The 15,583-nt window shown below is 35.8% G+C and overlaps 1 protein-coding gene and 1 non-coding gene across 6 annotated transcripts in view; one reads left to right on the top strand and one right to left on the bottom strand.

Annotated features, from left to right (window-relative positions):
- LOC5571516 (mpv17-like protein) overlaps positions 1 to 15,583 on the bottom strand; it is a 518,784-nt gene that overhangs the window by 207,118 nt on the left and 296,083 nt on the right. The gene's annotated exons all lie outside the window — the stretch shown is intronic.
- Trnat-cgu lies at positions 4,612 to 4,683 on the top strand. The gene has a single exon. It is a non-coding gene; the product is annotated as a tRNA-Thr (tRNA).

The following is a 15,583-nucleotide window of genomic DNA, read 5'->3' on the forward strand; positions in this document are numbered from 1 at the left end:
CAACTGTGTTTCGTGCGCAGCAACATCGTAAATTTTTATCAAAAGGGTGTTTTTTTCTGAATTTGATTATTTATCAGTTTTTTCATATTATAGAAACATCTCACGGAAGTACAAATGAGTTGGATCGCTGAAATATTGGGATTATGAAGTCAACTTCTGCCTGAAATTTATTGATCGTGGAATGTCGCACCGAAATTTAACTATTTGCGAAGGTTTAAAATAATCACTGTTTCAGTACACCTTTGGGGAAACTGAATGGGCTTTATAGCAATGAGGATGAGACTTTGCAGACAATTTGAGGGAAAACCAAGAAAATTTATGTAAACTTGACAATAAATGTTGGATTTACATATTTTTTCTCATAGCTCTTCAATTTTCAGTATAACCTTTCTTTTAAGTGGGTTTATCATACTTGTGAAACATCTTAGATATCTTTTTGTCTTGTTTGCATCGTTTTTTGTCAATATTTTTTAGTTGTGAATGGTTTTGAAATCATATTCTCAAAAACAAGTTATTTCAATTACAGTGACCCAATGTCACCCCCTCTATGGGGTGAGATTGGGTCATTTTTCATTCACTTGTGGTGCCGCTGTGAATAAATATTTGTCTTTAATTTGTTGAACAGTTGTTAATGTACCATCAAAGTACATACACACCAAATTTGAAGTTTATTGGAGTTAAATTGCGACAGTTATTCAAAAAATAAATCGCACATATCCCTTTTTGACCCATTGTCACCCCCAACGACGGTAAGGATTTTAAAAAAGATATGGGAGATTGAATTTTTAAACTTTTTTTAAATTTTGAACAGCTGTAATTTAACATTCCCAGTCGGTCCAGGATCTTTTTGTTATGGAAATTTCCTTGACTTCCCTGGGCATTAAGTGTCATCGTACCTGCCACATGATATACGAATGCGAAAATGGTAACTTTGGCAAAGAAAACTTTCGGTTAATAACTGTGAAAGTGTTCATAAGGACAATAAGTTGGAAAGCAGGCTCTGTCTCAGTAGTGACGTAATGCTAAGAAGAAGAAGAATTCATTTAAATCATAAAAAAATCTATTTTCATAGGCAACTCTGTTACAGTAAAACAAACAGATTGAGGACTTGTTATCCAATACCACCTGTTAGCTCATATAATATAGTAAATACGAATTACAAAGCTAGCAAAAAACACGAAGAATAATGAAAATCTACACTGAAAATAAGATGTTTTATTTATTTTCCCCTTCTGATTTTTTGAAAATTTTGAAGGGGGAGACAAAAGTAAAATTTCAAATTTGTTCCGGCCTTACTATCAATGTTATCACGGTTGAAATGTAATGTCAACTTTTTTATCAAGACTGGCACCGCCATGCACCGAGAAATAGAGTTAATGACGAGTTCTTATCAAGCATTATGATCATTTGCTGAGATTCGGGAAAAATCAAGCTGAGAGTTGCAAAATTAATTATTAGAGGGGCTTTCCTGAGCCGAGTGGTTAGAGTCCGCAGCTACAAAGCAAAGCCATGCTGAAGGCGTGGGTTCGATTCCCGGTCGGTCCAGATTTTTTTCGTAATGGAAATTTTCTTGACTTCCCTGGGCGTACTTGCCATACGATATACGCATGCAAAAATGGCAACTTTTGGCGTAGAAACTTCTTAGTTAATAACTGTGGAAGTGCTCATTGAAACTAAGCTGAGAAGCAGGCCCTGTCTCAGTGAGGACGTAATGTCAATAAGAAGAAGAATGATTGGAAGATATTTCTTGAAACAAAAAATCATGTTATAGAAGAAATAATGTGTGAAGAGCAACGCGAGGAGTTATATTCAAACTGAAAGTTATTGAAAATTTTGCTGCCAAAATTTCAAATTTCATTCATTTCATTGCGTCTTATTTTTCAAGATTTATTTATTAGATTTTTTTACGAACTCGTCAAGAAACTGCTTGCAAAATCTCTATTGTGCATATGAATTTACTCAAGGATTTCACCATTTCATGCTTCTGGTAGAAATACAATCGCTACATGTATCCCTAATGTTTTGATTTGTTTTCTGTAAGATTCTGTAACATCCGTAAAAATGAAAACGGATAGCAAAAAATGTAGCTTAGATGCGAAGTCAGTGGAAAAAAATTGTAGTACAGGTCGGACTCGATTATCCGGAGTATCGATTTTTTTTCACTCCGGATAATCGAATTCTCCGGATAATCAAATCACTGAGAAAAAAATTAAATCTTCGATAAAAGAACATACATATTATCTTTTTTTTTGTTGTTTTATTTATATGACGCGGTGGTGTAACCTGAAACTATTTCTAGAAAAAGTAGGGGTCTTTACAAGAAAAAAAAATTTTTTTTTGACCAGCATACACAACAACAACTTTTTTAGACCCCCCTGTTTTTAAATATTTTCAAAACTGCAAAACCATTCATGTTGTATATTGCAATACCAAATTATCTCAGATTTATTTATTTATTAATTTATTTATTTATTCACCATCTTCGACTTTGTCGTACAGACTGATTTCTTAAAAACTATATTATTCTATACTTCTTATTCTAAGTTTGAACATATCTTTCGAGAGGTTAAAAACAAATGCGTTGCTTACATCGTTAAATGATCTTAAACACGAGTTTAAAGAATTATTTGAACCATAGTTCGTTCTGTGGAAAGGGACAGCAATGTATTTCGGAAGCGTCGAGGTGGTGTGTTCCACGGAATCAGCTTATGCATAAATATTGAAAAACAAGAACATCAAAAATCAAATTCCGGATAATCGAGTCTAAAATTCCGGAGATTCGAATCCCGGATAATCGAGTCCCCTGATAATCGAGTCTCCGGATAATCGAGTCCGATCTGTATTCATTTATTTTTTCTTCTTTTTAAGGTGAATATAAATCGAAGCCAAACCTCCAATTTTCAAGAGCACGAATCTGGAGATCCAAAAATCCGTTTAAGCTGAAAACTTAATCGATTGGTCACTAGCTAGTGGTGAAATGTTAACAATGGCCAAAGAATTTTGAGCATGGGCTTTTTACTCACTCTTAGAATTCTTCTAAAGAAGTTTTTCAATGACTACTTCAAAACCCATTCTCAACAATTTGCCCAAATTGTCAACTAGTGTTATGAACAAACTTTCTCGATTTTTCCTCAATAACTGTTACTAAAATTCCTACAGAAATACCCAAAAGAAATCATTCATCAATTATTCAATAAAATCTTCTACGGATTAACTAATCAATGATCACGAGACAATTTGAGGATCTTCAAACCACCACACATAATCCGATTTGTACATTAATTACAAGCACATAACAATAACAAAACATTAACGATGAACACAGTAAAGCTTATCATCTTAACATTTGATACTTTTATTACACTTGTTTTTACTGTTGATTACTATCCTATTCCACCAAATTATTATGCCTTTAAACAATGTAGTATTTATTTTTACAGCTTGCCTGCTTTATGTCAATTCCCCTTTGAAATATGCGCGTTTTACTTATAAGTACATTCAACATTAGCTTTCTAAGCTCGCAATGGTCACCAACATTTTCATTTTGACTTATTTTTGCTTTGTTTGAACTCACAATATTAGTTTTCAGTGCTTAATTATCATTTGAAAATATTTTTCCATGTGTTGCCAAAATCGGGAAGAAAATGTTGCCAAAAACGGGTGTTGCCAAAATCGGAGGTAGACAAAAGCGGGTGTTGCCAAAATCGGGAAGGCACTGTAATATGTCAATTATTGTACAATGCATACATTCCTTATGAGGCTACAATTGGCGAATAACCCTACAAACAAAGAACCTCAAAAAACGAATAATCAATAAAATCAATTTCCTGTCGAGATGATATTGTTGTTCCCCTTCATTCGCTTTTTATCGATATCTGTTCCGATCGGATCGTATCGCCGCCTCGACCGCCAGCGTCATATTTGCACCTTCTTCCGTTTATTTTGTACACGGTAAAAAATAGACACCATGCTATCAATAGTTCTGCACTTGGATTTGCACTACTGTTGAATCTTGACAAAATCAAGGTAACAGCACTTGAATTCAACGTTGCATGTTTTGATTTGAAATTAAAAAAAGTTAAAATAAACATTTCCGCCTGACCCAGATTTGAACCACCAACCTTCGGAGTGCAAGTCTAGTGTCTTACCTCGACACTAACTCGCATCTGTTGAAATGGATTGAATTGATCTCAATCACTTTCTACAACGAGCTGTCAATGATTGCTCTCATACAAAAGACATAATGTTCAAAATCAACGTCTTTTCACTTCAGAGTCTAGTTCTAGAGACAGTAGAGCAAATCCAAAGTTGAAACTCTTCAAATCATGGTGATTGGTGTTTTGAATTGAGTCAAGTGATCAATCTATTCAATCGAACGTGCTGATTTTTTACCGTGTATATCAACCAACCGAGAGAACAGCCGTTCCGCACAATATCACATCACGCTTTGCTTTGCGATACCACTTCACATGTTCATTACTAGGTCAGTCGGTTTTTGTCGCTATACGCTGCTATACGCAGGAGGCAGCTGATGAGGTAAACATCAATAAATAAAAACGACAGGGAGAGAAGATTCTCTCCGTTTATTTTTATCACCAGTGGGAAACGTAAGCCTCTTTAGCTCAGTGGTAGAGCGCTGGTCTCGTAAACCAGCGGTCGTGAGTTCAAACCTCACAGGAGGCAGGGGATAATATTTTACCGGGTTGGTCATCGGAGTATTAACATAATGAATTTATTTATCCCTATTTCTATTCCTTTGTGAATAAAATATGTTTTCAGTATACATATAGCAAAACAAGAAATGTTGTTTAATAATTTACCCCCATTTCTTATTCATTAAGCATGCATTCAGTTTCAATTTGCATCTGTTGAATTCAAGACATTTACGAATAAAACTAATGGAATAAGTAAATTTAGTAAATTTCGTTTCTTAATTCCCCCTCCCACAGAGCTCTATACAAAAATATATTCCTTGCATATTTTTGGACCTTCCTCAAATTAAACCAAGCCAGATGTCTCCTACATTACCCCTCTAGAAACAGCTCATTGTCCCATCCTGATGTGACTCGTTTACCACAAACAATAAAACGATTTAATTTATCTTCAGTTGGCCTAATGCGGCAACAGCAATCCGGACATCGACGCACATATTAATCGTAATATTATAGCGGTCGTAAAACATACAAACAGACTGCAAAGCAACCACTCAAAGTCAGTCGGTCGGTGGGTAAACTACAGCGGTAGGGACGTGGCCGACACAGCACACGGTGCAGCAGGGACGAACAAGACACAAGGCGTGAAATGGGTTGTGTCTTCTTCGCGTGCTTCCCGGCCGCAAATCCATCGCCTTTTCCGTGGATTCCCTCTTTTGAGATAATATCGATTGCTTGTTAAAGTTGGACCGATGGCTTCGGATGAGTAACTCGTCCCTGCTGCTAACTGTCCGTGTTCAAATGCGCCAGGGACTCTCAAGCTGGTTTTTATTTTAATTTCGTACAGTACAGAAGAAAATTTCTCTCAAATGTGTATACACCGGTTTATTTCTATGGCTGAACAAAGCAGGGATAAATAAAAAAAGTAGAATAATGATTTTTTTTCTGTAGGGGAAGACGAGGTAATAATAACCGCCCGCCCAAGCAATTTAATTTATAAGTCAAAATAAAGAATCAATAAATTCTTTTTCGACGCAGCATGTCGTTTTTTGAAGCCTTAGCCATGGTAAAAAATATCACAGGTGTTGTATTTGTAAAAAAATATTTATTTCTTGAAGCTTGAAAAATTGATGTCTTATTGCGATTATTTTTAGCGACGGGGTAAAACCACCCACCCACGGGGTAAAAGCGACCACCACGATTTTCGTATACCGTAATTTCGGGTGAAATTGATCATTTTTCACGGTTTTACTAGTCTGTTTTCTATAATGTCAGCAATGCTAAACAATTGAATGCAGGAAAACAAGTACGAAGGTGAGTCTCATTGACTCATGTACCGAAATTTTCTAACAAATGTCATTTTAGTGCTAAGAAATATCTCTAAAATAATAAATCGGGAATTCTCATTTCGGGGTGAAATTGATCACTTGTCAATGCGATTATTGTTTGTTTTCAAACCAGCTCTATATAATAAATTTGAAGTTCCTGAATCCGAATATGCTTGCTAAATTCTTAACAATACAATAATTATAGAAATAATGAATAGTTAAATTTCAAGAATTACGCGAAAAACGCCGAAATGTATGCAGTTTCCTAAGTAATATCTCGATATCTAACAGAAATTCAATTATTTCCACAGATTGACCAAATTGGTACGAGTTCTGGTTATGAAATCTGGTTTGGGGATATATCTCAAGCATCCTCACAAACTTTCAGGTTTATATAATGTTCAAATCCTTGTTTAGAACTAGAAGTTTATGGATGTTTGTCAATAATGCACCGCACATGATATTGGAATTTTACATTATTTTCATATAAATAAACATTCTTTAACGCAAAACACTTAACAACACACAATTCAACAATAGTTACGACAAACAACTTTCATTCACTGCAGGTTACATTGATATTTGTGCTCCATTAGGAAGAAATAAAATCGAGTGACACTGTCGTCAATTTCACCCTACTGATCAATTTCACCCGAATTTACGGTACAGTTTTGCGAAAAAATATATGAGTCTCCTGTGATTCTAAAAAGTATAATGTTTTATTAATTCTGCATGGATTACCTTGGATATTGAATCATTTTTAGGATTCAATATATCAAAAGACATAGATGTATATCTATCATCACCTTGAGACACCCATGTTTTGGAAGACATATGCGCATTTGGCTTGTATATTTAACAAAATTCATTTCACTTTACTCGAATAATAATGTACAATGTAGTTACAACTTATCATATTGTTGTGACATTTTATTGTGAATGAAATAGTGGTGGCGGTCTTACGCCATCAACAGTGGTCGGTTTTACCAAGCTTTTGCAATTTTCACAACTATGGCCTTATTTGAAAGCTAAATATTTACAATTCACATTTCACTTCATTGAAGTATATTTCACATTTCTGTTAAAGCATGGACGGGTAATTTGTTATGTTTTTACTATAAAATCTCATCCGAAACCCTTAAGTGAGCATCTGTTAAATTTAGATCAAATTCATTATCGACGAGCAGAAACTTTGTTTTCGATATTTGTTATAAAAAAGTAATGTAAATATCACCCTAAATGGTTCGGAATGTCTAAAATTTTGGTTTTATGGAAAGGCATGATGAACTTTTAAGAAAACCGTCATTTTCATGCCAAACTGAAGGTGGTCCGTCTTACCCCGGCGGGCGCTCTTACCCCGTCTTCCCCTATTGCAGTGAATGATGCTGATACAAACCGATGCCAAACCGTTCTTTTCCTAGATGATTTCGGTTGATCGTTTATCATGCAACGAAATTATCTTACCGTTGCCTACATTCGTTGTATCCATTTTCATATCGGTCGTAGTCAGTTTCGATTCGTCTCACAACTAAGGGTTTACTGTGATATAGTTTGTGGTCGAAGTACACCACTGCAACGTTCTAAAAAAATGTTTAACTAGATTATTCAGATCTACGGGCATCTCTCTCCATTCCCACAGCATGATAAAATATGTGAATATCTCTTAAAATTCATTTGCCCCATCAAAATACAGCCCAAACATCCTAAGTACAATTACTTTTGATCGAACAAATGATGGCTCGCAGTGCAGCGAAAACATGCGGTCGTTGAGGGTATTCCTAAAATTTCGTGAATTAAATTAGTTTATCGGCATGCTGATTCCCAGGTAACCAATAAGCATTTGAACAAGCCGCGTTGTAGTAGTCTTACAGCATTTTATATGCTTCCTGCCCTATCTATACAGCATGATTGGTTAGCTACCGTAAATTAGCAAAAGCATTGCTATTCAAAATCTTTTGGTTATTAATAAGCATTTCCACAGCACAGGTTGTTTTCTGTTTTCAGCCATCGGAATGCTTTTTTGTTGCTGTACAAATGCAATCAAGGAGTAGTGCAGAGTGTATGTTACATATTCAGCATTGCATTCTGTCTCTCTCACACCTTAGCGCCCTCGCTTTGACGGCTGATGCTACCGATTTTGGGGGAGAGGAAAACATATTCAAACATAAATGATGGTTGCAAAATGAATTAGTAGAAATTTGTTTTATCGGAAGGGGTACGCTTACTTCACAAACAAAATGTTATCAAATATTCCGACATGGGAAAAAGAAAATTGAATTATTTTTTCATGAGTTTATCTTTTCAAACCTCCAGCTATCAATGTTTTGCCATACCACACATGTTCATAATGTGCTTTTTGTTAACATCCTAACACAACGTTCCTTGATAAGGGTATAAAATCAGCGCTCCCCACCACATCATTTGCAGCGTATACTGCAACGCGAGGCATTATCACCAACAGCAGCAATCACCAGGTCCCAAATTCCAGCCGCACTCAGCTTAGAAATACAAAAAATACACCAAACAGCGTACAGTATCCGAAAATAACCCAACACAAGTGCCGAGCCGACGAGAGAAGACGACAGAAGGAGGTGAAGAATATTTTTGTTTTGATTTGCTCCTAGCGGAGGCGTTACTCTTTTTTGACAGCAGGATTCAACGTTCTTGAAGGTGCAGCATTGAAGCAGCCCGTTATTTCGCCAAAACCTGCATTGAGGTAGCACTATATGCAGCTATAAGTTCAACTAGCATTAAATGCATTGCCGTGCGGGCACATATAATGCTGAATGAATGCTGTTTTAAGTGCTCCTTGGTTACTTGGGTTGTAATGAGATCCTTCAGTGAAGATGTTCGAAGGTTTTCCATAGTGTAAATAAGTGCTCGGTAAAGTACGTCACACAGGGAGTGGGACAAGTACGTCTTCGTCCATGTGTCCATACAATATTGCATTTCTTGATGACATTTTAACCTTCCTTGTGGGAACTTTTACAAGAATTCCTCCAGAGATCTCTCCGAAGATTCTTCAAGCGATTTCTCCTAATATTCTTTCAAAGGCTTTCTCCATATTACACTACGACAATCTGTTCAAGGATTAATTAAGATATTTCTCCAGTGATATATGCAGAAATTCATCCATGGACACTTGCAGGGATCCCCTCAGGTAGTCCTCTCAAGATTCCTTCAGGAATTATTCCGGTGATCATGAAAATTATTCAGGGATTTCTCCAAGGATTTCACCAGTAATTCTCCCAGAGTTTCTACAAGAAATATGTTTACGAATCCCTATGAAAATGTTTAAAGAGCTGCCTTTGGAAATTTCCCTACACGGGAAAAAAATCGGTGGTAAAAATTACTATTTTAGCTACCTCCATTCTTGAAATTACCATGGAAATTCAGACCAATTTACTATGTTTACGGTAAACCCCACCGCAATACTAGTACATTTGACAGAAATAATCTACAACAATCTGATTCCAACTACAGACATGGTAAAATCAAACGCATTTCTGGTCTGCTGAAAATTGCCGGTGCAAACGCTTAAGTTAACCCCCTAACCTAAAATGGTAGTTTTTACCGCACATTTTTTTTGCGTGTAGGGATACCTTTAGGAAAATTGCTGCATGCATTTTTCTTAGGATTTTTTTCAGATATAGATTGGACTCGGAGAAAATACGACACTTTGTTTTGGGTGTAACTTTTTATCGCGTGGGTAAAAATATAAAAATTTTGAGTAATACTAGCTTAGAGTATTATGTTTATGTTTGCAAAATTCGCGATCGCGACCTGTCAAGTAGTTTTCAAGATGCATTCGAAACAAGAAGAGCTACGCCAGCAAATGTTGGGCGCGGTGATCGATAATCCTGGTCAGTCACACAGATGGATCGGCAAAAGGTTTGGAATCCATAATTCCACCGTGTCCCGCGTTGCAAAGATGTTCCAGGAGACGAAGACCATCGAGAAGAGCGCTGGAAGCGACCGAAAACCAAAAACGGAATACCCAGACACGGCGCGGAAGGTAAGGCAGTACTTTAAAAATAACCCGAACCTTTCACCCGGAGACGTGGCCAAACAGGTCAACTCGTCGAAGTGGTTTGTCAAGCGGGCTGGGCTACGTGTTTTTAAGGTCAGGAAAGTGCCAAACCGGACTGACAAGCAAAACACGGTGGCCAAATTGCGTGTGCGGAAGCTGTACTGTGAGTGGCTGGCAACTGTAAGGGATACGGAGGTCTTTATTTAGTCATTGGGCAAATCCAAGATCTCATGAGCAGTGTAAAGGGAAATGTAGGAGCATACAGCTTGGGGGAGGAAATTCAATAAATAAATTATGCCAAAACATAGCTAATACATATATTTTGCGTCCCTAAAAATTTGAGAAGTATCCGATATAAAATTAATTTTTGGTGATCATTTCCGTGTGTCTAATTTTTTTTCGAGTTCAGTCTTGAATTCTCCAGGGATTCGCTTTGGAATTTCTCCAGACATTCGTTCTCGGGCCCCAAAAAATCCTCCGAAGGTTCCTCCAGGATTTTATTTTTGGAAATTCCTATAGAGATTCCGGATAAATTCATCCAAGTATTTTATCAGAAATTATCTTGGGTAATCATTCAGGTATTCCCACTGAAATATCTCCATAGATTCGTTCCGGACCTCCAAAAACTCCTCCGGGGATTGCTCCAAGAATTCCTCTAGAAATTCCACCAGGAATTTCATCGGAATCAACCCTAAGAATAGCTTCAGGATTTTCTCGAAGAATTTTTCTAGAGTAATCCATCCCATGAGGAATTCCCGGCTTAATCACTGGAGAAATTCTTGCAGGAGCCTATGGAGGAATACCCGAGGAGAAATCTCCTGAGTAACTCCTGAAGAAATCTCTGGAACAATTTATAGAGGAAACCATATAGAAATTTTTCTGGCGTAATTCTTGGTGAAATTCCTGAAGGAATTGATGGCAAAAACTCTACAGGAATCCCTGTAGAGATTTTTCTAGATAAATCCTTATGGGAGTCTCTGGAGAAACTCCTGTAGTTATCCCTGAAGGATTGTCTGGGTAAATTGCTGAAAGAATCTTTAAAGGACTCCCTGGAGGCATCTCTGAAATAATCCCTTGTAAAATTTCTGAAGAATCCTTGGAGGTATCCCAGGAAGAATCACTGTAAAGATTACACCGAAGGCATACCAAGACAAACTCCTGGGAAGATTTCTCTGTGTATATCCCTGGAATCTCTGGGAGAGTTCTTGGAGAAAATTGTGGATACCTTGGACAATTCATGAAGTTATCCCAACAAACATTTTTGCTGAATAAGTGTTGAACAAATCACTCTCAAGCTAACTTCAGTGGTATAAACTGTTATTCAGCAACTAATGTTACTTGGGATGTCTTGTAGAACATCATGAAGAATTCCTAATGGAATCCCTGCAAGTGTTCCTGATATCATTCCTGGAAAAAATCCTGAATAAATCTCCGGAATTGGAAAAATTGCCCTAGTATAAGCCCTGGGAGCAATTTTTTAAGAAAGCATTGAAAACATCTCTGCAGGAATCCTTGGAAAAATCTCTGAGAGACTTTTTAGAGGAAACTCTGAAAGAATATGCAATATCTCTGAATGGTATCCTTGTGGAGATGTTTCAGCAGCAATCCCAGGAATAATCCATGCACCAATCCTCTGTTGCATCCCTGGAGGATCTCCTGAAGGAATTGCTGAAAGTTTCGTGGAGTCCCATCGGAACTGATCCCAAAAAATCTTGTAGTAAACAAAAGTTCTTCTTGAAGGAATCTTTGGCAAAATCCCCAGTAGAATCCCTGTAGCAATCGATGGAGAAATTACGGTAGAATTTCTGGTAAAATCCTTGGAGGTATCTTCGAAGCAAATCCTGGAGAAACCTTTGAAAGAGTCTTTGGAATTGTTTCGTGAGGAGTTCTTGAAGAAATCTCTGGAGTCCTGCTTGAACGGATCTCAATAGTACGAATGTTAACGAAAGTTATAATTCTTCAACGATGAAAAATCTTTCTATGAACTATGACTAGTCGAGTGGTGTCTAATCGTTATATTATAGTAGTGACGGAAATGGTATTCAGATATAATCATTTTATGTTATGGGTTCGAATCTCTCCAGTAGAAAACATTGCTGGACTGTTCTCAGAGAATAACTGCAGAAGTTCTAATAAAACGCTAAGCTGAGAAGCAGAATCCATCCAAGTAAGGATGTAGCACCAGAAACTAAGAATTTCTTCAAAATTTCGTCCGCGAATTACTCTTGCAGTTAAGTTAGTGATTTAACTAGAAAATCCACCATGAAATCCTCAGAAAAATGGGATTTCTTAAAAAATCGTTTCATGAGGAATTTTCAAAAAAATATCATGTATGTTAACAATGCCTTACCGATTTTTAAAGGAATTTCTTCGAAAATTCAGTGGAGACATCCCTGGAGTCCTGAAAAAAAAATCTTTAAATATTTTCTTTAAAAATTGGAGGACTTTTAAAAAGAATCTTGAAAGGAGCCTCTGGAGTCCGAGTCGGAAAATATCAAAAAAGAAAATTGTATTTCACATTTTCTATTGAAGATTTTACTTTAAACAGCATTGCCAACTTAAGGAATTGAACATCTGAATGATATGATCAGGGTCACCTATCTTTTTTCAGAGGGCGATGAAATTCATAAAATTCTTATGTCATTTAAATTAAAAAACATTCACATTTAGAAGGCTGAAGTAATTTCTGAAAGTATTCTTAAAGAAATGCTTTGTTGAAATCTAGAAAAGTCATGAACGATAATTTCGGAGCGCAGTGGTTCAGATTCAAAAATTCATGGCAAAAGTTACGCATTCTCAATATTTGACAAAAATTTAACTTAGTTTCTAATAAAATTCCTTAAAAAATGTTGACAGAATACATGCAGTAATTCTGGTCGCAAATTGCCGAATAATATTTGTTGCAATTATTAAAAACGAATAACCATAAAGAAATACTGGCAAGATTATCTGCAAAAAAAACAGCATGATTTTATACCCACGATTTCTATATGGTCTCTATTTGGTTTCTACTAAGTTTATTTTTATTTCCAGTTTGGTTTTTTTTACATTGTTTCTCATGTTTTTTGCTTCCTAAAACAAGTTATGTAAAATCGCAAAGTTTCTTAAACGATACATTGTGGAACGAAGCTTTTTATTGTGCTCTAGATGTTAATCGTTATTTGACCAATTTATTGGAATCCCTTTCATCGTGACAACATGTCTTCTTGAAGATTTCAAATAAAGAGCTTTTATTTATTTATTTATTTATTTATTTCATTTATTAAATTCATGTAACTTAAGACATTCATCTTTTTTAATGTTACAATATGGCGTTAAACTAGAAAAGCACTTAATAATCTCTTAACAATATGTTCTCTTTAACAACACCTATCTACTGAAAGTTCTGCAAGAGGTTCTTCTTGAAGCTAGGAAATGAATTGATGGTTTTTATTGAAGCTGGTAAACTGTTCCAGCTAACAATGCTCCTAACAAAGAATGATTGGCTATAGTAAGAAGAGCTATGCTGAGGTACTCTATAGTTTTTTGTACGTGTCCCTCGGAAGGGAACAAGGTTTTCAAAAAGATATGGTGGAGAAGAAGTTTTAATAATCCTGAATAAATTCAAACACGACCTGTACTTATAAAAATTTACAAATGGGCATCCAATGAGATTTTTTTGCAAATGTGACACGTGTGAAAATCTAGAAAGTTTGTAAACATAACGAACACAAGCATTAAGAGCAATTCTTAATTTATCTGTTGATCCAGCCAATGCATTAGTGTATATGAAGTCGCCGAAAATAAAGTGAGGTAAAATCAGAGATTTAAATAATTTTAATTTGGTGCCTGTATCACAATGTCTAGTTGTTAGGTTTAATCTTTTCAATGATCCGTAAATTTTAGAGCACTGCATATTAACGTGAGAGTCCCATTCCAAATTTTTGTTAAATATAACACCTAAATTATTAACACGATCAACAAATTGGACTTCCAAGCCACCAAATAGAATTTGTGGTGGCTGGGGAGGAGTTTTTTGTTTAGATATCAACATCGCTTTAGTTTTATCTGGGTTGATTGGAAGTAGGTTATCTTTGGACCATTTCATAACCTTGTGAAGATCATTATTCATCAAAGATCCTGCAGAAGACAGATCGGTGTTCTCATCAGTACAAATATAAATTTGTACGTCATCTGCAAACATATGAACTGAACAGAAATCTAACACAGTTGGTAGATCATTGATAAAAAGTGAAAAAAGGAGCGGCCCAAGGACCGAACCCTGAGGAACACCGGAAATCGTTGGTTTAAAATCAGACAATTTTCCATCGCAAATCACTGCTTGATCTCTATGGCTTAGGTAACTTGCGATTAATCTTGCAGCACAATTTGAAAAATTGAACAAAGTAATTAGTTTATTTATCAGTTTATTGTGCGCAACACGGTCGAAGGCCTTAGCAAAATCAATCAACAAAAGAATAGTGACACCATTTTTGTCAATTGATTTTGCAATGTCATCATGCACCTTAATTAATGCAGTTTCAGTGCTATGATTGTTTCTGAACCCAGATTGGAAAATGTTGATATAGTTCATACGATTTACATACTCTAAAATTTGAATTTTGATAAGCTTTTCGAAAACTTTTGAGACTGTAGACAATAGGCTTATCGGTCTTAGGTTAGAAATTGAGAGAACGTTAGGTTTCTTATTGATTGGAATAACCTTTGCAGATTTCCATTGAGATGGAAATTTATTCGAAACTATGATTGAGTTGAATAGGTGTTCAAAAACTGGTAATGCAAAAGAACAAACAATCTTTAAAAAAATGACAGGAATGCCATCAAACCCAACAGCATTGGACTTGACACTGAAAATCGCATTAATGATTTCATAGTCGACTATCTGTCTAAAACAGAAGCCATTGTCATTTGATGAAAAACGAATAGTTTCATTATCATCTGTTGTAAAATTTGAAGAGAAATATTCATTAATGTCGTTCGCAGAATGTTGGCTCACTACCGGAAAGGATTCTTTAGTTGAAACACCAAGGCTTTTCACATTGTTCCACAGCTGCTTTGAAGGAAGATTCAAATTTAACTTTTGGCGATCATGCACTAGTTTTGCATTTGATATCATAGAACTGACTAAGTTTCTCAATCTTTTATAATGCATTTTATTTTCAAAAGTCTTACAGCGTTTCCAGTTGCGATAAGCAAGATCTCTGTTAATCATAGCTGTCTCGATATCATTATTGAACCAAGGATTCTTGCGAAACTTATGAAAACGTAAAGGAAAAAAAGTATCATGAAGAACTGTTAACTGATTATTCAGAATGCTTGTCAGTATATCCGGATCATCAACGCAAAAATATCTATTCCAGTTGAATCTAAAAAAATCATCGTAAAGAGAATCATGATTATAATTGAAATAGTCTCGGTACCAGTAACCTTGGTTTTCTATTTTATTAGCATAGTTTAGAGAAGCAAATAAGAGATCATGTTTAGATATTCCGGGCATTGATATTTGACTAAATCTTAACACAACATCAGGAGTATCTGTCAAAAATAAATCTAAAAGCGAACAGCCCGAATTG

This window comes from Aedes aegypti, chromosome 1 (genome assembly GCF_002204515.2).
Source record: "Aedes aegypti strain LVP_AGWG chromosome 1, AaegL5.0 Primary Assembly, whole genome shotgun sequence".
In the NCBI taxonomy this organism is placed as follows: domain Eukaryota; kingdom Metazoa; phylum Arthropoda; class Insecta; order Diptera; family Culicidae; genus Aedes; species Aedes aegypti.